General features: G+C 49.8%; 1 protein-coding gene and 1 long non-coding RNA gene across 52 annotated transcripts in view; one reads left to right on the forward strand and one right to left on the reverse strand.

Moving 5' to 3' along the window:
- TPST2 (tyrosylprotein sulfotransferase 2) overlaps positions 1-22260 on the reverse strand; it is a 64387-nt gene that overhangs the window by 30231 nt on the left and 11896 nt on the right. For 9 of the 50 annotated variants that reach the window (XR_014825558.1, XM_084992790.1, XM_084992808.1 and 6 more), the window contains one exon: positions 3697-3858. The exons of 11 other annotated variants lie outside the window; for them this stretch is intronic. The gene's annotated coding sequence lies outside the window, so the exon portion shown is untranslated. Of the gene's footprint in view, positions 1-264; positions 387-2327; positions 2360-3692; positions 3859-10183; positions 10324-10507; positions 10687-21972; positions 22092-22260 lie in introns of those variants that run through there. 30 more of the 50 variants (XR_014825559.1, XM_084992797.1, XM_084992810.1 and 27 more) reach the window with 16 other exon arrangements.
- On the forward strand, positions 1676-13528 carry LOC106505959 (uncharacterized). Of its 2 annotated transcripts, none has more exons than XR_001300894.3 (4): positions 1676-1809; positions 10757-11062; positions 12134-12258; positions 13123-13528. It is a non-coding gene; the product is annotated as an uncharacterized LOC106505959 (long non-coding RNA). The 2 variants fall into 2 exon arrangements; XR_014826461.1 differs by having other exon boundaries at positions 1689-1809; positions 10933-11062.

A 22260-nucleotide genomic window follows, 5' to 3' on the forward strand; every position in this document is an offset into this window, starting at 1 on the left:
TGCATCAGAATCAGCTGAAGTTGTTAAAAGACAAGATTCCTGGGTCCTGCCCCCCAAATATTCTGATTCGGAAGTTACAAGATGGAGCCCAGGAATCTGCATTTACCAAGTGCTGCCCCTCCCCCATGCTCTATGAAACACTGCTGGGAACACTAAATTCAGCATTTGGGGTCCATTTTCTGGCCAGGCAAGGGGAATGCAAGGTCACAGTGCAGGGATGAAGCATTGGACAGAACTTGATACAATCTAGGCTCAGCCACGCACCAGCTGTGTGACCCTGAGACGGAAATGTCTCCCCTCTGGGCCTTCCTCGCCTCCTCTCCAGAATAAGGGTGCAAACAGCAGTCTTCTGGCCAGCTGTCAAGAGGCTGGCACTGGGCGTGAGCCTAGTGACATTAACTGCAATGAGGCACTATTGTTTCTTAGGAGAGACACAGGCCTGCTGGTAAGGAGTGTCGGAGCCACAGACGCAGTACAGACAGACAAGCCACCCAGAGGGGGACGGACGCCAAGATAAGATGGGGGAATGTGTACGTGGCCATGAAGCACCTGCAGGCTCGTGCTGGAGCAGCCAGGGCCACGCTCAATGGACAGCTAGATGGACCCCAGCACTGAGCAGCGCCCAGCTCTGTCACTGACCCCGCACCACAAGCTGAGGGGAGAAAGCACGTCTTTGATCAGGCCACCAGGAAGAAGTACAGGCCAGAGAAGCAGCTGCCATGCTCACAAAGGCAGGGCTCAAACCCAGGCCCAGTCAGGTCTCTGACCTTTCAGGTGCATGGACACCATCCGCTATCTGGACCCCTTCCCAGAAGAGTGTTTTCAAATGGGATCAAACCAGGAGGAGTCAAAGGAAGTCAATTACTGCCAAGCCTGGCTAAGAATACAACAATTAAGAAGCTATGATACAGGACCTCCCGCCGTAGTGCAATGGGATCAGCAGCGTCTGGGGAACGCTGGGATGCGGGTTTGATCCCCAGCCCGGCACAGTGGGCCAAGGATCCAGCGTTGCGCTGCTGGGGCCTGGGCCTCGACGGTGTGGCTGGGATCTGATTCCTGCCCTGGGAATTCCATGTGCCGCAGGGTGGTCAAAAAAGAAAAGAAAAGGGAAAAAAAAAAAAAAAAAAAAAGTCTGTAATATAGTCACCTCTGCATTCCTAGATGAAAGCCATGAGTAGCCAGGTGGAGGGGAGTCTCATAATGACTGCTCTGCATGTCGTGATGGGCAACAGAAATACTATATGACAACCTAGAGGGTTTCTATTGGTGACCCAGGCCCAGCTGCCACTCCTCCTTTGACTGCACCTACACTGATGCCTAGAGGTGATGTTAATTAGGGTAAACAAAGATGTCATTTTTTTCCCATCCAAATTCCTGGGCCCCTGAGGGGACCATCCAAAGACTGTGCTTGGGGGGCCTGGGAGCTACACCCCTGCCTCAGGGGGGCCCTGGGCTCTCATCCCCTCTGCTTTCTGCCCATTTCCTCCCTCCACCATCCGACATGAGCATTGGAAAGGGTTCTTACCGGGAAAGCTTGAAGGCATATTCTGGGGCATGGTTTAGCTGTTTGGATTTTTGTTTAAAAAAATCAACGTCAGGGACAAGAGAACTATTATGAAAGACATGTGACATCCACGCACGCCGGCCTTGCACATGCCAGCATGTGACCTTAGAGATTAACTCGAGTCAGAAGTGGCTGGAGGACATCAGAGAGCAGAGGGGGCGACTTTGGCTTCTGACATGGCCCACATGAGGTGAAGCAGAACAAGGCATCTGCCTCTCCATCGCCAGCAGAGAACAGAGTCCCAGGTAGGCACCTGCCTCTGCTCCGGACCCCTAGCCACGTCCGCTCTTCTCCCTGGGCCCCAGTTTCCTCATCTGCAAAGTGGGTCTAGTAACTCTTAACAGCAAGGCTGCAGTGAGGGTTTCAGTGAGACTGAGATTTAAGCGTGAGAAGGGGCAGAGGACTGGAGGTGAGACTCCAGGTGGGGGTGCGGCAAGAGAGTGGGAAAAGGGGTCAGCAGGGCCCAGGCTGAGGCAGGTGTTGAATGCCAGGTAATGAGCACTTGGTGATCCTGGTGGCAGTGGCAAGTGGTGAATGCTGGTGGGGTTAGGGTCTGGGAGGGGGCTTTTTCTGGTGTTGGATGACTTAGGAGATGAGGGTGGGAGGCCAGGGGAGAGCTGCTGGAGGACCCAGGGAGCCACTTCAAAGGGCAGGAGACGGAGGACAGAGGTGAGAAGGTGGCAAAGAGGCCAGATACTCTGGGCCAGAGGAGACGACACACAGAGAGACCCCACTCTAGCCTCGGGCCCAGGCAGCCACTCACAGCCTTTCTTGAGGTGACCTCGCTGGCCTCATCTGTCAAACGGAAAGAGGAAGAGAGAAAGTGGCCGCGGAAGGCCCAGCCACCTACAGAGAGCAAGAACCCTGCCTGGCAGGGCCGGGGTGATAACGCAAGCGAGCTGCCCTTGACCGCAAAATTTAAGGGGGTGCCCCCAAACTCAGTAATCAGGAACAATGATGTTTTAATGCAACATTTAAAAACAAACGTGGAACATTTTTAAATAGGATAAATAATGGCACTGTGTGCTAAGCTGTATTAGAGCCTGAGGCAGAAAGGAAAAAAGACCAGTAATACAGATCTGGTCTTTATTGAAAATGTTGACATATTGTTCCTCATGGATTTTTTTTTTTTTCCCATTTCTTTCTTTTTTTTTTTGGTCTTAGCTTTACTGAGATCTAATTCACGTATGGTGCAATTCACCTATTTAAAGCGTACCATTCGGCAGTTTTTAGTATATTCACAGGGCTGTGCATGGTCACCACAATCTATTTTAGGATGTCTTCAGCGACCCCAGGAGAAGCCCTGCCCCCTAACTACACTCCAACCCCTCCCCGCCCCAGCCCCTGGCAACCACTAATCTACTTTCTGTCTCTAGGGATTTGCCTTTTCTGAACATTTCATATAAAGGGAATAACATAAAACATGGTCCTTAGCTTTCTGCATTCAGCATGTTTTCAAGGTTCATCCATTGGTTTTGATTTTATTTTATTTTATTTATTTATTTATTTTGTCCTTTTGCCATTTCTAGGGCCACACCTGTGGTTCCCCAGGCTAGGGGTCTAATCGGAGCTGTAGCCACCGGCTGGCCTATGCCACAGCCACAGCAACTTGGGATCCGAGCCACGTCTGCAACCTATACCACAGCCACTGAGCAAGGCCAGAGATCGAACCTGCAACCTCATGGTGCCTAGTCAGATTTGTTAACCACTGAGGCATGACGGGAACTCTGGTTTTGATTTTTTAATATTTGAATGTAAATATTCATCTTGATTGCTGAGCTCTGGGGCACTCCCTTAACTTCCGTACCTGGGTAAGTGCCTCCCATACCTCATCTCAGCCCTGGGCTGGATCCCTGCAGACCAAACCCCAAATTGAGAGCTCGGATCTGTTCACACTATACCCAGGAGCTGAGGAGATCCACACAGAGTGGTGGAAATGGGTCCCAACAAAGCCCCACTCCCCCTGTGGTGCCTCTGCCTCCACTTGTGCTGAGAAATTCTACTGCAACTCCTGCTTTGGAGTGAGCATTTATTGAGCTCTGGCTGTATACACCACGTGTCACCTCCCCACACACTGGGCTCAATTGGCAGCCCCTTCATTCTCTTTCCTCAGATAGTCATGGCTCACCTACCCAGGCAGCAAGCAAGCGTGGTGGCAGGAGTCAGGGGGCCACGGAGACAGGTTCACTTCCGCTGCTCCCTGGCTGTGCAGCTCTGGGCAAGACACTCATCCTCTCTAAGCCTTGGTTTCCTCGTCTGTTAAATGGGACACACAGGGTGCCCTCCTCACAGGGCTGTCGGGAGGAGACAATAAACATCCTTGGTGAACTTGCCATAGTAAATTACATATTCTCAGCAGGCACCAGACCAAGGATGTTCTGAGCATGGTGTCATCTGATGCTCTAGCTGTCCCAGAAGGCAGGCAAGGAATGTCCCCTTTTTTTTTTTTTTAAGGGCCTCACCAGGGACATATGGAAGTTCCCAGACTAGGGGTCGAATCAGAGCTGCAGCTGCCAGCCTACACCACAGCCACGGCAACATGGGATCTGAGCCCCATCTGCAACCTACACCACAGCTCATGGCAACACCAGATCTTTAACCCACTTGAGTGAAGCCCAGGATCAAACCTGAATCCTCATGGATACTAGTCAGATTTGTTACTGCTGAGCCACAACGGGAACTCCAGGATGTCCCATTTTACAGATGAGGAATCAGAGACTCAACGAAGTTAAGTCTGCTAGGCGTCCTGAGAAGCAGTGGGCACGCCCAGCCCTGGCGTCCCCTCCACATAAAGTTTAGTGACCAAGTCTGAGGCCTTTACGGGAAGGGATGAGGCCGGATGGCGTGGAAAGGCAGAGGGGAGTGCTGGCCAGCTCAGGACATGGGGAAGCCAGTTCTGATCCCAGCTGTGCTGCCAAAGGCCCATGCAACCATCTCCAGGTCACAGTCTCCCCACCACTGCCTCCCACCCCGGCCCCACACCCAGCTTCAACAGCTAGTACCTTCTTTGATCCAACACCTGACTGGCACTCTGTAAGAGCTCCCTCGAAAAGGGGAGGTCGTGGTTAATATTGTCAAATGTCTAGAGGGCATGAGTTTCCTCATAGGGAAAATGAGAACCGCCTGGGGCTGCTATACAGGAATAAGATCATATACCCCAAGTGTGCGGAGGAGCCCCTGACTCACGCTCAGCCTCCAAATCTGTGGCTCAGGTGCCCCAACACTCCCCATACTCTGTGCCGTGAGCTGCGAAGGTGACCTTGCACCTTGGTGTCCCCACCTGAGGAAGGAACCCACTTCATAGGCTGTTGAGAGGCCTTGACGGCTCAGGGCAGCCACAGCAGGCAGCCTGGCCCTTGGTACCCTGAAAAGCCTTACGGAACAAGAGCCATTGCCCAGAACCCACAGGGGGAGAGGGAGGTCTCAGCTGCCCACATGCCTTCTCAGGTGGAACCATCCAGGGGCGTCAATCTGACCTTCACCCCAGGGGCTCTGCTCTGGCAAACTCCTTGGCCAGGTACCTCTCCTGCCCAGGAGGAGGCTGCTCCCAACACAGACGCCCACCCTTCCTTTGGCCAAAGCTGCACGCCCAGCCACCGACGACCACTGTGACTCTTCCTATTCGGGCTTCCTCCCTCTCCTGGCCAGCACCCAGCTCACTTGCCCGCCTCAAAGTTACCAGGCCACCCTGAGAACACAGGAGGCCAGGTGCACGGCAGGGTGGCCCAGTGGTTAAGGTCCTGGGTGGAGGGTTTGGGAGGGGCTGGGGCCATGTCTGGCTCTGCCAAGGATGGGCCCAGAGACCCGGGCCTGGTTGACTTCAATGGCCTTGGTTTCCTTATCCGTAAACTGTGGCTGAACTGCCTTGCCTCAGTGGGTTGCTGTAATGGCCACTGAGGCAAGAGCTTAGGGCAGGACCTGGCAGCAGGTGGATTTCAGTAAACACCAGTTCTTAATTTATCATCATCCCTAATTAGATATCTTAATTAAATATTCCATTATATTACATAGCAGACCTGGATACAACCGTAAGAAAGAAAAATCCATTACCCTATAGGACAGCTGGGATGAATGATAGGTGATAAAAACGTTATCTGATCCCACTCTGGTAAATATTTACATAGGGAAAATACTCCAGGAAGATATACCCCAAACTGCTTCATTTATTTCTCCTTTCCCCTCCCTGAATTTTCTAACTACTCCATAGTGGATATTTATCAATGGTGTGATGCAAAATAAAAGAATGGAAAAATGAAATTGAGGCAATTTCCAAGTATTTTGCATAACATTGAGACCTGGAGCCTTGGGATATAGAGCCAGCCTTGGAGAAAGCCTGGGAAAGAGCAGAGTCTGGCCAAGGTCACAGAGCAAGGTCCTGGGGCAACCAGGCCTGAGCCTGGCTCTCCAGACACCTAGACCTGGGGTCCTCTCTACTGGCATCATGCTGGTTCATTCTCCTAATCTGATGAGGTAGGCCGGCCTCCTGGTTAAGAGTCTGGCTCTGGAATCAGGCTGCAGGTCCCAGCGGGGCCATGAGCTACATGACCTTGAGCAGGGTGCTTAACTTCTGTGGGCATCAGTTTCCTCCTCTGCACGATGAGAATCAGACTTGCAGCATGACACAGGGGTTTTGTCAGGGTCAAATAAGATAATGCATGTAAAGCACTTTTGTACTACGCCTACCAAAGAGTAGGTACTTTAGGCCCTATTATAATTATTATCATCATTATTATTATTATCAGGATCAGCATTTGGAATCTAGAAATATCATAAAGAGTTTTGTAGGGCATGGAATGCTCACTCAACAGGCACAGGGAGGAAACTTAGACTTGGGTACTAGGGAGCCATGGCAGGTGTTTGAGCAGGAGAGGAGCAGCATGACTCTGCAGCTGCACAGGGCTGGCAGCCAGGGACTGTCTCTGCCAAGGTCCCCCATTACAGGTCCCACATCCTTGGCAGTTCTCCCTGTGCTGCTGGGCAAAACCACAGTGCAACTCCCACAGGCTATAGCCCTGCCACCTCTGGCCTTGCCCATCTCCTGGGTGCCAGCTGGGCTGGTGAACATCAAGTGATCAACAAGCAGGGGGACTTGAAGCAGCCCACACAGCCTCACACGTGATGGCTAGGCGACCCAGATGCCTGGCAGGGGCCACAGGGTACTAGAGGAGCAGTGGCCCCTACTGCTCCATGAACACTGGTTTCCAGTCAAGCCTAGCTCCTACTTTGCTGTGTGACCTTGGGAAAGTCCCTTCTCATCTCTGAGCTCAAGTCTGCCCCTATGCAAAGAAGATCTTAATTGCTTCCTATGCTGAGGGGCTGCCAGAGAGCTGCAACACCATAAAACAACAATGGTTTCCTCTGACCACACTCCCACAGTGTGTCAGGAGACATGGCTGAGTGTTTCTGGTATGTTCATTCACTAAATCCCACACTCTAGAAGTGGGTCCCTGTGCTGTTCCGATGTATGTTTTCCTTTTTAGGGCCACACCCGTGCATATGGAGGTTCCCAGGCTAGGAGTTGAATCAGAGCTATAGCTGCTGGCCTACGCCAGAGCCACAGTGACATGGGATCCGAGTTGTGTCTGCAATCTCTATCACAGCTCACGGCAGCGCCGGATCCTTAACCCTCTGAGAGAGGCCAGGGATCAAACCCACAATCTCATGGCTCCTAGTTGGATTCGTTCCTGCTGCGCCACTATGGGAACTCCTATTTATTTTTTACTTCTTTATTTTTTCTTGGAGTTCCCATTGTGGCTCAGTGGTAACAAGCCCAACTACCATAAATGAAGATGCAGGTGTGATCCAGGCCTTGCTCAGTGGGTTAAGGATCCAGTGTTACTGTGAGCTGTGGTGTACGCAGACACGGCTCAGATACTGAGTTGCTTTGACTGTGGTGTAGGCCAGCAGCTACAGCTCCGATTTGACCCCTAGCCTGGGAACTTTCATATGCTGCATCTGCGGCCCTAAGAAGACAAATAAATAATTTTTTATTTTTATTTTTATTTTTTTTTTTATGGCTACACCTGCAGCATATGGCATAAGTTCCCGGGCTACAGCTGCTGGCCTATGCCACAGCCACGGCAACATGGGATCCGAGCCGTGTCTGCAACCTATACCACACCAGATCTTTAACCCATTGAGCAAGGGCAGGGATTGAACCCCCATCCTCATGGATACTAGTCAGATTCTTAGCCTGCTGAGCCACAATGGGAACTCAACCTCCATATTTAAAAGGAATAGAGAAGGCTTAAGTCTCCTTAGAGCAAAATCTCCAATCCTGTCCTCTTCCTCTTTTCTAAGAGGTAACTGCTATCAATCAGGAGGGGCCCCCACACCTGTTTTCTCTGAGGTTACAGCCAAACTTACACCTGAATGGAAATCTCACAGGGCCTCTCTCCTGCCCTCCCAGACACGCATCCTTTCATCTTTCCACTCACCCTTCCCTCCTTTCAACTACAAATTATCCTATTATACCAGTGGATTTCAACTGGGGCTGACCTTGCCCCTGTGGGGACAACTAGCAATGTCTAGAGACAGTTTGCGCTGTCACAACTAGGGGTCATCTGGTGGGTAGAGGCCAAGGATGCTACAATGCCCAGGCCAGCCCCCACCACAAAGAATCATCCAGCCCCACATGCTAGTAATGCCAAGGCTGAGCAGCTCTGGATCACACATACCCTGAAACCGGCTCACTTCACTCCACACCAGGTTGGGGAGAGTTTCCTATGTCGATATACCAGTTCCAGCACTCAGTAAACACTGACTGAGCACCTAGTGTATGCCAGGCCTTGTTCTAGCATGGGGCCACATCGACACAAGCAAAGCCCAGGCACTCAGAGTGTTGCCATCCTCTTGGGAGACAAGACACATGGGTGTGCAGGACCTGGGTAGATCTCCCTCCTGCTTTTTTTTTTTTTTTTTTTTAATGGCTGCACCTGCAGCATATGGAAGTTCCCGGACCAGGGGCTGAATCTGGGCAGTAACTGCAACCTACACTGTAGCTACAGTAATGCCAGATCTTTAACCTGCTGTGCCTCCGCAGCAACATGAGCCACCACAGTTGGATTCTTAACCCCCTGCGCCATGGTGGGAACTGCCCCCTCCTGCTTTGTAATTGCTGTAGAGCATCTCTGGCAGGGATGGCTGACCATTCATTGGCCAAAACCTTCCTGATAGACATTTGGGCTCTTTTCAACTTTGTTTTTGTTTGTCTGTTTCGGCTGCGCCTGCAGAATACAAAAGTTCTGGGGCCAGGGATTGAACCCACGCCACAGCAGCAACCCGAGCCACAGCAGTGACAATACTGGATCCTTAACCTACTGCTCCATAAGGGAACTCCCCTGTTTTCATCTTTGATGCAACACACCCCATCACCAAGGAACATGCCTTCTTGTGTCCATGAGTGAGAGGCACCCCAGGGCCTTGCTAATGCTTCAGCAGGCTCCCCTGGAAGCTTGCTAGTCTCATCCCAGAGGCATACAAGTATACAATCAGAGCCAGTATTTTCACCAGACCCCATGCATTCCCATTCAAACTTGAGAAGCACAGCTCCACTCTAAGTAGCTACCCAAAAGCAGTCAGCTGGCTCAAGGGCTGCATATCCTCTATATTTCAGCAGAAACCGAAAAAAGTGCCCTCCAACAGACCTTCCTGGCACCTGTCTGCAATTCCCTGTATGTTACAGTTTTTGCTGAATTGATGATTCTTTCCATTTTCCAGATGTGGAACCTGAGGCTTGACAACCAGATCCCAGGGCTGACGATTTCTAAAGCCTCTCCTGGGTCTGGCTTTCAGGGTTTGGCCACATCCTGGGCACGTTCCATGCTGGCTTCCTGCCTAGGCCCCCTGGCTCTCAGAAAGCAGTTCAGAGTTGAGGGGTGGGGGGTGGGGGGGCAGAAGGGCTACAGCTCACCCAGCAAAGGGAGGTGTCCCGCAAGAGGAAAGAGGCTCTGAAGAAAGGGGGGTGGGAGCTTCTGCGAACAGCACCAGAGAGACTGCTCTGTGCCCATTCATGTCCAGTCATCCAGGACAAAGGACCAGCTGGAGCACAGGGCCAAGGTGCCCTTTAATGCACGGAAGGGAACGCCAGGGCTCCAGGATAAGGACAAGGGGGGAGAGGGCTCTGGAGCCCAGGAGTTGGTAAGGACTAAACTTTGCTCTCACTAGCTGCACATCTTTTTTGTGTTTTTGTTTTGTTTTGTTTTTTTGCTTTTTAGGGCCACACCTGCAGCATATGGAAGTTCCCAGGCTAGGGGTAGAATCAGAGCTACAGCTGCTGGTCTATGCCACAGCCACAGCCACTCCAGATACAAGCCCTATCTGCAACCCTAGCTGTACATCTTAGCCTCAGTTTCCTCTCCTGAAAAATGGGCTTAGGCCACCCACTGCAGAGAGCTGCTGTGAAGACTCCTTGCAGATGGGTCAACCAATGGCAGCCACCATCTGGAGCACCACCCGGAGCCCTGCCTTAGGCTGGTGCTGCTCTGCAGTGCTCAACTTATTGCCGCCTCATGACAATCAACTGCGCTCATTCTCCCCACTTGACAGAGGAGGAAACTGAGGTTCAGAAAGGTATGTGCCCTCCCTTCAACATACACTGAGCTATGGCCTTGGACCTACCTTGCAGGGTCAGATTCCTCATCAGAATCCTGCCTCTGGAATGCTGTGTGCCCCTGGGCAAGCTGCTTTGCCTCTCTGACCCTCAGCTTTCAAAGCAGTGAAATGCGACCACAGGCAGAGACCAGAGATAGGAAGCTGCCCTGCAAACGAGAGAACATACTGAACATTCCCTCCTCCAAGCTCCATGCTGTCATGCCCGCAAAGACCCAGCCTAGGAAGACCTGTCACCTGTGGGCAACCCTGAGCTTTCCTGTACTCTAGGTCTGACACGGGTGAGAAGTCAGGCAAACCTGGTGTGGCCCCCAGGGAGGAAAAACCACTTACTTAAGGTCACATGGCTGGCAAGCAGTGGAGAGCAGGGCCAGGCAGCAAGAAGTGGGGTGTCTAACCTGAGCAGGGCACAGGCAGCAGTCAGAGTGGCGTTGAGGGCCAGGGTGGGGCTGGCAGGTGCCAGAGCGGCGGCCACCAGGAGCAGGCAGATCTGTGATGCCCAGGTCACTCCTACTGGCCCTCAGCGGCAGGGCCTCTTTGAAGGATCCCTCAGTCCCAGGATGTGCCTGCCTCCCCCCACAGGCTCCTCCTCCCTCTGGGCCCAGCCTGCCACCTGCCTGCGCATTGGCAGTGGACACCACCTCTCTGGGACATCAGAGCTTCTCTCTGCGGCCAGAGCTCAGGCCTTCCAGGCTCTGCCTCTCTCTATGGCTAGTCTTGTCCCATCCTTTGGAAACTTCTCTCATCCCTGTGGCCAGAGGGTGCAGCGACCACAGAAACCTGACCACGTCACGCGCCGTCTAAGCCCTTCTGTGAGCCCTTGACCTCAGAGTGATACTCCAGCTCCTCCCCACGGCTTATGAGAACAACATCCAGGAGGAGTTCAAGGTGAGGCACACATGGAATTCAACTTTTCAGGAGCCACGTTAAAAAGTTAATAAGAAAAAGGTGACATTAAACTTTTTTATGGCCCCACCCAGGGCATATGGAAGTTCCCAGACTAGGGGTCAAACTGGAGCTACAGCTGCCAGCCTACACCACAGCCACAGCAACGCAGGCTCGGAACTGCATCTGCAACCATGGAAATGCCGGATCCTTAACCCACTAAGCAAGGCCAGGGATCGAATCCATATCCTCAAGGACACCATGTCAGATATTAACCAGCTGAGCTACAATAGGAACTCAGACATTAAACTTAATAATAGATTTTATTTCACCCAATACATCCTAAATATTATTAACTAACATAAAAATGATATTGATTGATTGATTTGTTTTTTTTAAGCGCTCCAGGAACAGCATGTGGAAGTTCCCAGGCTAGTGGCCGAATCAGAGCTGCAGCTACTGGCCTAAACCACAGCCACAGCAATGCAGGATCTGTGGCATGTCTACAACGTGCATCACAGCTATGCCAGATCCGTAACCCACTGAGTGAGGCCAGGGATTGAACCTGCATCCTCATGGATACTAGAGGATTTGTTACCACTGTGCCACACGGGAATTCCCATAAAAATGATTAGTGAGACATTTTACTTTCTTTTTTTCCCTGAGTACTAATTCTGTGAAATCGGGCTACCATCAGTGCACCACAATTTGGATGATAAAATTTTTGGTGGAAATACGTGGTCTGTAGTTAGAGTTCATAAAATGTACAGCTGAAAAATTACAGTCACATCCCCAAATAGTTCTATCTGCCTTTAAAAGTTTTCCAAGAACAAAATGGAGTATTTGTTCGGACATCTAAATTTAAATTAATATAAACAATTCAGTTCTTCCTCTATGCTAGCCACATTCAAGGGCTGATGGCTCCCCGAGTAGACACACAGGTTAACTCCTTAATTGTCTGGTCCCCGGAGCCCTCTCATGCCTCCTTTCCAGTCCTGTCCTAGACACAGGTGAAGTTTCTAAGCTCGCCCTCAGCCTCTGTCTCCACGATTGATCCATGCCCTTCCTCAACAGTCCCCACTTCCTGCTGGGAACCAGAGCCTGGTACACAGAAGGCACCCAAGTGTGCACCTGAGGCTTACTCAAGTATACCATACAGCTTGCCTCCTCCAGGAAGGCTTCCGTGATGCCCTAGCTTGGTGAGTGTTCTCCTGGGCTCTTAACAGCCCTCTGCTCTCATCTCCTGGGCAACCTCCTCCAAGGGTAGGAACTGGGTCTTGTTCACTGCTATATTTTCAATGCCTAACCTGAAGATTGGTATTACAGTAGGTGCTTGATTTATAGATTTTATTATAGTATGTAAATATATAATGTAGTATGTATTATACACTATAGTAAGTATATAAATAGTAATATATAAATACACACTATAGTAAGTATATAAACATATAGTATATAAATATAGGTGCTAAATTTATAGAATTCACCTGAGAAATAGTAATGACTTAGGTTGAAAAGCCCCACAGGACCAGTTTTGCCTGTTTTAGTTCAGGGCTCTTTCATCCCTGCAAAAGTGCTACTAACAGGCACAGCTCCATTTACACACCAAGCACTAGGCTAAACACTCTGCAGGACTGAGAGAGGGAAAGTGAGGCTCAGACAGGTGAGGGCTTGACCTGTGTTCAAATCAATGATTTGGAGGCTCAAAACTCTTACTGATCCAAAGAAGTTACACATGGAAGAGGAGGTTTGCACTACATATGGCAAATAAGACATCTGTATCCAGAATATATAAAGAGCCCTGGGAAATCAATAAGAACAAGACAGGCAATGCATCAGGTAAGAGGGCAAATATGAAGAGACACTTAATCCAAGAGGTTATCTAAATAGTCATTAACCATACAAAAGGGTGCTCACTCTCATTATCCAGCAGGAGAAATAATACAAAATAAAAGCACAGTGTGGAGTACTGTATATCTGAATGGCTCAAGAGGAAAAAAAAAAAAGGATATTACAAGCACCGACAAGGAATGTGATACAACCAGAACTTTCATGTTCCACAGGTGGGAGAGTAACCTGGCACAATCACTTTGGGAAAACTCTGGCATAAGAGACAACAGCTGATCTCGCACCTTCTCTGTAACCTGGCAGTTCCACTGTAAATCAGAAATGTATCATCCACCAAGGGGATATGTCAACATGTTCCTGGCAGCACTATTTGCAACCACTCCTAACTGGAAATTCATCAACTGCCCATTAACGAGAGGATGAATAAATAAGTAAATACAAATAAATATATCATACTGAACAACCAGGGGAGAGAACAAGCTGGAACTTCACATAATATGGATGAATCCTACAGATATGCTCAGATACTGGCTCCTAGGCCAATACAAAGAGAACATATGCTTTAACATGCGCAGAGTACTTTCTAATTTATATATAAATAAAGTACAAAGACAGGCAAAAGGAATCTCTAGTAGAAGACTCTAGGATGTCGGTCACTGTCTGTGGTCACACTTTGTGGGGGGGGGGGTGCCTGGAGTGGGCACAGGTGTCTTGGATGGCGGTGGGGGTGCTGGGCACATGGCTTTCCCTGGTCTGGGTAGTGTCACATAGACATGTTTATCTTTTGAAAATTCATCGAGCAGTCCACTTATGATGTGTGCGCCTTTCTGTACATATGATCAACTTCAATAAGAATCACAGAATATATGTGCGTGTGTGTGTGTGTGTGTGTGTGTGTGTGTGTGAATGACTGGCTCACTTTGCTGTACACCAAAAATTGGCACAAACATTGTAAATCAACTAGGCTTTAATTTTTTAAAAATGTGCATTAAAAATAAAGAAATAAAAAGAATCACACTTGGCCAAAGATAGCTGGGCATCCTTCCCCCCCATACACACACCTTTTCTGTCTGTCACAGAGGAACACACAGAACTCCATTCATTCATTTGATGAACAGTGGCCACCAGGCACTCTCCCAGGGCCAGGCGTGGTGCCAGGTGCCGGAAACATAAAGGTGTATTGAGCCTTGGCCCCCAATTGTGCCACCCACATCCCAGGGCCTGGTAGTCCTACCCCCAAACCCACACGCAATAAACAAGCCACCGGGCTGGAGGTGCTTCTGATCAGAGGCCAAGGAGGTGATGTCTGCTTGTTTTCCTTTCTCCCCCACTCGGTGCAAGCATGTTTTCAGGCTTTTTCCTCACACTGGGCCAAACCCAGCCACTCTGGCACAGGCAGCAGGAGTTTCATACTCTGCCACTTGTCTGCCACCATCTCCCCTCCCTCCCAGCAGGCTTTCCTCTGCTCCCTGTAGGCTGGTGACTCCTGGGTTGTCACCTCCAACCCAAATCTCTCTCCTCAACACCAGACTCGGCATCAACTGTCTTTCCATCACTTCCACTTGTCGTTGAGCTTAGACCTCAAACTTAACACCTCCAAAGTTAATCTCCTGGTTTCTCTCCCTAATTCACTGCGCTCCAGTTGGTGGCAGCTTATTATGTTTAGGCTGAAAGCCTCCGAGGCAGCCAAAACCCCTGACTCCTTGTCTCTCCCACCCCAGTCCAAGCAGGCAGCAAATCCTGTCAACCGCGCCTTCACAACAGAGCCAGGCAATGGTTTCTGGGATTTGACACCAAAGGCACAGGTAATTAAAAAAAAAAAAAAAAAAGTCAAACTGAGCTTCATGAAAATTAAAACCTTCTGTGCTTCCAAAGACACTATCCACAGAGTGAAAAGGCAACTGACAGAACAGGAAGATGTATTTGCAAATCATGGGTCTGATAAGGGATTCACATCCAGAATCTATACAGAACACCTCAGACTCCACAACCAAAAACCAAACAACCTGCTTCAACAATGGGCAAAGGGGAGTTCCGGTCATGGCACAGCGGAAATGAATCCGACTAGGAACCATGAGGTTATGGGTTCGATCCCTGGCCTCGCTCAGTGCATTAAGGATCTGGCGTCGCTGTGAGTTGTGGTGTAGGCCAGCAGCTACAGCTCTGATTAGACCCCTAGCCTGGGAACCTCCATATGTTGTGGGTGCGGCCCTAAAAACAACAAAAGACTAAAAAAAAAAAAAAATGGGCAAAGGACTTGAAAGGATATTTCTCCAAAGAAGACATACAGATGGCCAACAAGCTCAACATCCCTAATTATCAGGGAAATGCAAATCGAAACTACAAGGATATGCCATCTCACACCCATCAGATGCCATTAAAAAAACAAACAGGAGTTCCTGCTGTGGTGCAATGGGTTAAGAATCTGACTGCAGCAGCTCAAGTCACTGCAGAGGTGTGGGTTCTATTCCCTGCCCGGTGCAGTGGGTTAAGAATTCAGCATTGCCACAGCTGTGGCCCAAACTCAATCTATGGCCCGGAACTTCCATAGGCCACGGGTATGGCCATAAAAAGCAAACAAACAAACAAAAACTAGAAAATAACAAGTGTTGACCAGGATATAGAAAAAGTGGAACACTTGTGCGCTGTTAATGGGAACGTAAAATGGCAGAGCCACTGTGAAAACCAGTACGGAGGTTCTGCAAAAAAATTAAAAATAGAGATACCATATGATCCAGCAATTCTACTTCTGAGTATCTATCCCAAAGAGTGGAAAAGCAGGGTCTCAAAGAGGTATTTCTACACCCATGTTCACAGCAGCATCACTCACAATGCCTAAAATGCAGAAGCGACCCAGTGTCCAGTGATGGATAGATGAACAAAATGTGGTACATCCACACAATGGAATGTTATTCAGTGTTAAAAAGGAAAGAAATTCGGATATATGCTACAACAGGGACATGATGCTCAGACACAAAAAGACCAATGCTGACTTGTACTTATATGAGGTACTCAGAGCGGTCAAAACTATAAAGACAATTTTTTTTTTTTTTTTTTTTGGTCTTTTTAGGGCCGCACCTGCGGCATATGGAGGTTCCCAGGCTAGAGGTTGAATCAGAACTACAGCTGCCAACCTACTCCACAGCCACAGCAATGCCAGATCCGAGCCATGTCTGTGACCTACACCACAGCTCTCGGCAACACCGGGTCCTTAACCCACCGAGTGAGGCCAGGGATTGAACCCAGGTCTTCGGGTGTATACTAGTCAGATTTCTTTCTGCTGAGCCACGATGGGAACTTGTAAAGACAAATTGTGATTGTGGTTGCTAGGAGCTCAGGGACAGAGGGTGGGGGGTTAGTGTTTAATGGGTATAGAGCTTCAGTTTCACAAGATGAAGTGTTACTGGGATGATGGATGGAGGTGATGGTTGCACAGCTATGAGGATATATTTAATACCACTGAGCTGTACACTTCCAGGTGGTTAAGATGGTAAATTTTATTTATTTATTTTCTTATTAAAGTCTAGTTGATTTACAGTGTTGTGCCAATTTCTGCTGTACAGCAAAGTGACCCAGTCATACATCTACATACATCCCCTTTCTTATATTATCTTCAGGACAGTATATTTTATGTGCATTTTAACACAACTTTAAGACAAATCACCAACTGAGAGCCGGGACCCGCTCACTTCACCTCACTCATTGCTGAGCATCTGCATTTTGTGTGTCCATGTCTCACCGCCCCCCTCCAAGGCACCCAGGTCTCTGGCTGCCTAACTCCTAACAGGCCTCGCTGATTCTGCCCTTGTCTCCTCATCTTTAGTGAGCACCCAGAGCGACTATATGAAGATGGAAATCAGGTCTCAGTCCTCCTCTGCTCTGAATCCTTCCACGGCTCCCATTTTACTCAGGAAAAGCCCACCTCCATAAGCTCGAAGGCCCTACAGGTTCAAGCAAACCTGCCCGCTGCCGTTCTGACCTCATCTTCTACCTGACATACATGGCTCTCCTCCAGCCACACAGCCCCCTTGCTGCGTGCGCGTGTACACACACACACACACACACACACACACACACACACACACACACACGGCACGCTCCGACCCCAGGCCCTCTGCCCCAGCTGTCCCCACTGCTTGATGCCCTTTCCCCGCACATCTCCTTGGCCTCCCTGTCCTTGCTCACACCCTTCCCCATCTCCCATTTCACAATGTAACCTGCCCCGGCGACACAGCATCCCAGACCCCCGACCCTGCACCATTTGTCTTTTCTCCCCAGCACCTCCCACTGGCAATCAAGTATTTACAGAATTTTCACTCTAGGCCCCTCTCCACGCAGCAATCATGAAATACCCCAGGCAACCTGAACTCACTGTGTTACCTCTTGAGCTTGGTTCTCTTCCAGGCTTCTCTGTCAAACAAGCACAGAGAACCCAGATCCCTGTCAGCCCCTTCACCACCACAAGCCTGATTCAGCTCACCACCCAGCCTGTCCATCATCCCAAACCATCATCACCTCTCACCCAGTCCACTGCTCCGTCCCCACCTCTCTTTGAACAGTGGACATGTCACTTTCTGCTTGTATGGCACTGCCAAGGCTCCCCACTGCCTTCAGGAGGTAATTCTTCATGTGGCTTATGAGGGCTTCGTACCTGACCCCTGCACTCTGGCCAAACAGAACTACTTTCACTCGCAAGGGCGCCACACAGCCCTGGACAGCGACAGCATCCTGCTCCCAGACCAGAGTGATTTAATCTAGGTCAACGGAAGTTGGCTAGAGACTTTTGCAAGATCCTCTGGGGAGGCTAAACAAGTAGCAATACAGAGCCATCTCTAGTCACCACTTCAGAGCCTTCCTGAGACTGAAGCTGAGAGATGGGGACACGAGTCTCTGATATGAGTTGGGCTCCTGGATCCAGCCCTGCCTGAAGCCATCACTACTTTATACATGAGCCAATAAACTCACTTTTTTGCTTAATTTCATGGGAGCTACGTTTCCGCCTCTGTTCATCAAGAGCTCTAGTAAATGGTACCCACATACCCCCCACTCAACCTTATCTTGGCCTGGTTTTTATTGCCTCAGTTCAAACATCACCTTTTCCAGGAAATCCTCCTTGAATGCCAAGAATGGATTAAATACCCTCTAATGTCTACCCCTGACCATTCTCTGTTGTTTGTGCCTCCTTGAATGTAGGAAGCTCACGGGCTCAGGGGTCTCACTGTTTAAAAATTTTTTTTTCTGGGAGTTCCCGTTGTGGCTCAGTGGAAATGAACCTGACTAATATCCATGAGGATGCAGGTTCAATCCTTGGCCTCCCTCAGTGGGTTGGAGATCCAGTGTTGCCATGTGCTGTATAGATCTCAGACATGGCTCAGATCCTGTGTTGATGTGGCTGTGGTGAAAGCCACAGCTGTAGTTCCAATTCAACCCCTAGCCTGGGAACTTCCACACACCATGGGTGCAGCCCTAAAAAACAAAACAAAACAAACAAACAAAAAATCTATTCCCAACCTTAACAAAGAACTTTCATATTTTATTTTTTTGAGCTCACTCTGCCGATCACTAAGTTCCCCCAGGTATCAGAGAGCCATCGAAAAGAAGGGGGGTGGTTTATAGGACGATGGACCTCAGTTTGGTTTCTCCACCTGTCAGCTTTGGGACCTTAGGCAAGTCACTTAAAGTCTCTGAGCCACATTTTCTTATCTGTGAAAAAGGAGGGCAGCTAAATACACATAAAAAAGGCTTTAATACCATATTAGAGCAGAGTAAATGCTACATTACTGGCAGTGCTTGCCTCCACTTTTTTCCCTAGGACACAAATCCTGCCTGCTGAGAATGTATTTTTCCAGTCTTTTGGGATCTGTCCTTATGACCAGGATGGGGCTAACCCCACATCCAAGACCATTGGCTGAGGTCTGATCAATAAGAGGGTACAGACGTTCATGGATGGGCATGAGACTCCAGGAGGATAAATAGTAATTGAAGCCAAGATTTGTAAGAATTATTAGAGAAATAGTGCCCTTATAGCTCAGACTGCTAAATTAGCAGGTGTATGCCTGGAGATGTAACTGGAGAGAGCATCCCTGAGAATAAAGCTGCCACAGAAGAAAGCCCATCTGAGAGAAAGAGAGGAAATGAAATAGTGCCCCGATACAGTGGAGCACCTGGATACAGCTATACTTGAAGGCAATCTGCCTTTGGCCTTATCATTTACCTAAGCCAATGAACTTCTTTTCTTCCACCTGAACGATTTTAAATGAGGAGTCTGCCAAGCACAGCCAACTGACAAAGACACATAACAGGCTCTTTTTGACCTCTGCACACTTACCACTCAGGCAGTCTCCTCCCAGGGCCCAGTATAATTTTAAAAATTTGTTTTGACAAAACTAAGCAAAATTGATTTCCAAAGTCTTATGTGAAGATGCTGGTGCCAGCTAACCACTCTCACTTCTGCCCCAAGGGTGTGGACTTGAGATTTCCTTAGGGGAAGCTAACCAGAATATCCTCACCAGGTCAGAAGGTCGTGCTGATTCTCCAGGCTTAGAAAGTCTTTGGCTAACTTTCCCTTTCCCTGCCCCCTAATTGTAGTTCGACTTTTCTGATTGCACTTCTTTGTTGTGGAGGTTTTGCAATGAATGGCTGACAGCCAAAAAAGGTAGAAAGTCTTGACCAAGAACAAAGCAAGCAAGTAATAAATCCTTGCTGATGTAATGTTCCTAGATTAGACGGGTCTTTCCTCCTGGTGGCCTATGAGTGGGGGAATCTGGGTGAGGGTTTTAAGAGCATAATTTGTAGGCCTGGTTTTTGGGCGGCACAGCCCTGGGAATCCAGTTTCCCAGGACACTAACCTGCCCTGCTGACTCCCTCATGGACAAATGCAGCCCAGGACTGGGAGACCATCTTCCCTGTCACTTGCTCCTTAAGCAGGCAGAAGAGGAAGAATTTTAAAGGCTTCAAGAGCTGCTCAGCACACGAACATTTAAAAAAAAAATCAAAGGGAGGAAGCCACGAGAACTGTCTCCTCACAGTCCACTGACTTCCCCAGGCCAGATTCAGAGGGCGTGGATGGCCCTGCCTTTACGAAAAAATGGTTTGGGGCTCTGAGGGGGCCTGGCCCCTTGTTGGAGAGTATTTCCACCTGCAGATGTGCCCAGACATTACCAGGAACAAAGCCAGGGAGCAAGACGCTGTGGGGAGGCAGTGCCCGTTGTGGCACAGTGGAAACGAATCTGACTGGTATCCATGAGGATGCGGGTTCGATCCCTGGCCTCGCTCAGTGGGTCAGGGATCTGGTGTTGCTGTGAGCTGTGGTGTAGGTTGCAGTTGCAGCTCTGATCCCGTGCTGCTGTGGCTGTGGCGTAGGCTGGCAGCTGTGGCTCCGATTCAACCCCTAGCCTGGGAACTTCCATATACCAAGAGTGCGACCCTAAAAAAAAACAACAAAAAACAGATCTGTCAGGAGTTCCTGAACTTCTCTGAGTCTCAGTTTCCTCATCCCTGAAATGGGTGACCAACACAATCCTGGTTTGCAATGAACTACTGAGCACCTCTATGCATCAGGCAGCACACAACCTGACCTATAATCTTCCCAGCAACTCAAGAGATGGTCACTAATCTGATCCCCATTTTACAGGTGAGGAAACTGAGGCCCAGAGAGGGTGAGGGGCTGGCTTAGGGATTCACAGCTTGTGCACAAGCCAACTCAAGTGTGTCTGACTCAAAAAGCCCCATTTTCCCACCACATGAGGGTTTCCTCTTGATGCGTGCCTCCTGGGTCATTGTGAAGTTTCAAGGACAACACACACAAAAAGATAAACCAGAAACCGGCAAGTCATGGGGATTCAGGTAGAGAAAAATGAAGGGCTGGAGACAGATGCAAATCCCTTGAGTAGTCACTACCCCCTTCACCTGGGCTCTCACTGTCCCTAGTGGAGAAGGTTCCAGAGAACAGCTGGAGAAAGGCGACAGCGAGTCATGACTTACTTTCAGTGAACGTGCACACGCCTGGGTATCTCACCCTCCAGAAGGTGGGCTCTTGCCATGGCTCTGACTGTGCCCATCACTTCCTGCCACAACCCCAGCCCCACCGGGAACTGCCGCCCACCAGCTGACCCCACCAGAGGGGCCGTCCTTCCCCACCTACTCTGTGGGGCTTCAGGCCGCACTGGTTTTTCTGGTGCATAAGATGAAAAGATGATGTGCTGTGGGCCTCTCCACCCCATGCAGCCCAGGACCACCCAGGGTCTCCAGCAAGAGGACATGCTGCATAACCTCTGGGATTTGAGGAAAACCTCCAGCCTCCCCCGCCACCCCGGCCCCACCAGCCTTACTTCCCATCACTCACCTATGGAGCCCGCAGCCCCCGCAGCTGGGTTCAAATCCCATTCCTCCACTTCCCCAGCTAAGTGGCCTAACTCCCCTGTACCCCACTTCCCTCATCTGCAGATGGGGACAAGAAAAGCACCTCCCTGGAGGGTGAGACGAATCTGTACCTGGGAGGCCCTTAGGGGAGTACCTGGTACACACCAGGGCATCAGCAAACACTGGCTACGGATATCATGACTGTGAGACCAAATGCCTTCTTGTCTCTGTACTATTCCGGACACGATACCTTCTTCCTACAACACCTCCCTTCCCCTCTCACCTCCTCTGATAACAGTAACAATCAGAGTCACCAATTGCTGAGGGCCTCTCACTGCAAGACGGTGCCCAGAGTTTTTCTCATAGACCATCTCCTTCTCAGCATGTCCTCCTGGAACGATGGCACCCTGATTTCTGTACCTCTCCTGCCATGGTTAAGTGTCTCTGTGTCCACCTGACTGGGCTAAGGGGTGCCCAGATAGCTGGTCACACCTTCTGGGTGAGTCTGGGAGGGATGAGGATCTGAATTGTTAGTCTGAGTAATGAAGAGGGCCCTGGGCAGCGTGGGTGGGCACTATCCAATCCACGGAGGACCCAAATAGGACAAAAAGGTGCAGGAAGGATGAATTTGCTTTTTTTTTTTTTTTTTTTTTTCTGCTCGAGCCGGGACAGCCATTTTCACCCACCCTCCCACACAGGTGCACCTGGTCCTCAGGCCTCCGGACTCAGACTGAATGAATTACATCAGCTGCTTTCCTGGTTCCCCAGCTTGCAGATGGCAGGTCATGGCTTCTCAGCTCCCACAACGGGGTGAGCCAAATTTCTGCAATAACAGAATTTGGCTTCAAATCCATCCATCCGTGTATGTCCCATTGGTTCTGTTTCTCTGGAGAACCCTCGTACATCTCCCTTTGTGTCCATCTTTTCCCCTAAAACGTCAGCTGCCCAAGGGCAGGGATGGTCTGGCTTGCTCACTGCTGGTTCCCTGGGGT

The sequence above is a fragment of the Sus scrofa genome, chromosome 14 (genome assembly GCF_054392235.1).
Source record: "Sus scrofa isolate SSC_HxYL_T2T_F1_AM1 chromosome 14, Sscrofa_HxYL_maternal_Yorkshire_Landrace_v2.0, whole genome shotgun sequence".
Lineage (NCBI taxonomy): Eukaryota > Metazoa > Chordata > Mammalia > Artiodactyla > Suidae > Sus > Sus scrofa.